The sequence below is a fragment of the Mus caroli genome, chromosome 17 (assembly GCF_900094665.2).
Source record: "Mus caroli chromosome 17, CAROLI_EIJ_v1.1, whole genome shotgun sequence".
Taxonomy (NCBI): domain Eukaryota; kingdom Metazoa; phylum Chordata; class Mammalia; order Rodentia; family Muridae; genus Mus; species Mus caroli.
The window spans coordinates 73150473-73152050 of record NC_034586.1 but is presented as its reverse complement, the minus strand read 5'-3'; positions in this window follow the sequence as shown (position 1 = coordinate 73152050).

Here is a 1578-nt window from a genome sequence, read left to right as displayed (position 1 = left end):
TGCATGAGAATTAATTTAATTAACTATAGTGTTATAAGATAAGAAATGGCATGTCATCCATGATAAACAGAATGAGGAAGAGGTACTCTTGAAAACTTCAGGCTGTAAAATGTACGTTTGGTAGGCTGGGATGTGATTGAGAGTTCCAGGAGATTTACACGGATTTATGAATTGCTGGCAATTTATCAAGAAAGGAAATTTAGAACAGCAGTTCCCAACTTGTTAGTTGCATACCCTTTGGGGGTCATTGACTCTTTCACAGGGTCACCTAAGAGCATATGAAATCACACATATTTACATTGCAGTTTATAACAGTAGCAAATACAGTTATGAAGTAGCATTGAAAATGTTATGGCTTGGGGCCTCCACCACGTGAGGAACTATATTAAAGGGTCACAGCATTAGAAAAGTTGAGGACCACTGGTTTAGAATATAGAGTTAGAATCAAATCAGTGTTGTTATTATCTTTGGCCTAAAGATGTAGGTGTGACGATTTAATTTTTTTTATAATTGAAAATAGATTTTTCTATACAATATATTTTGATTATAGTTTTCCATTCCCCAACTCTTCCTCCCAGTTTCTCCCCATCTTTCCTTCCAAGTGCATCCACACCCTTCCTCTCTCTCCTTTTAAAATAAAAATAAAACAGCATCTAAGAGATAGTAATAGAACCAAATTGAATAAATAAAAACAAACAAATCAGAATAGGATAAAACAAATAGACAAAAAAAGAAAAGAGCCTAAAGAAAGAGAAAAAACATAAAACCCATTGATGTAGAGGTATACAAGTTTGTATAACAGGGATCCCATAAAGACAGAAAACTGGAGCACAGGCCTTCTTCAGTGGAATGGTTCCTGCTGAATGAGCTGTAAGACAGTGGTTGTCTCTGGGAGAAGGCACAGAGCAGATGACTGGCCATGTTTATTCTAGAGCTCACTCTGCTCTGGATCAGATACTGCATTTGACTTCCAGCTTGGGGGTCTCCAGAAAGTTACTGATGATCTTACACCAAGGTTCTCATCTGTGAGCTGGAGATAAAAATGCTCGGTATTTCTTAGGATTATGCTTTTGAGGACAACTCAAAGTGATTAAGCAGCAAAACTCAATTACATAGGGAGTTCAATAAACACTGTAACTCTATTGTATTCACCATTGGTATCAGAAATGCGTTAGAAATCAGGACTTCCACGGAGTTCCTTTTAATAAGCTCCTATTAGTCTGTTTAAATAAAAAAAATAATAACTTGGTGTTTGAAGATGAACATTTTATTACTGATCTGACTAGATAATAAAATAAGGTTTTTTTTTCTGAGATTCCACCTCACACCAGTCAGAATGGCTAAGATCAAAAATTCAGGTGACAGCAGATGCTGGCGGGGATGTGGAGAAAGAGGAACACTCCTCCATTGTTGGTGGGATTGCAAGCTTGTACAACCACTCTGGAAATCAGTCTGGCGGTTCCTTAGAAAATTGGACATAGAACTACCGGAGGATCCAGCAATGCCTCTGCTGGGCATATATCCAGAAGATGTTCCTACCGGTAAGAAGGACACATGCTCCACTATGTTCATAGCAGC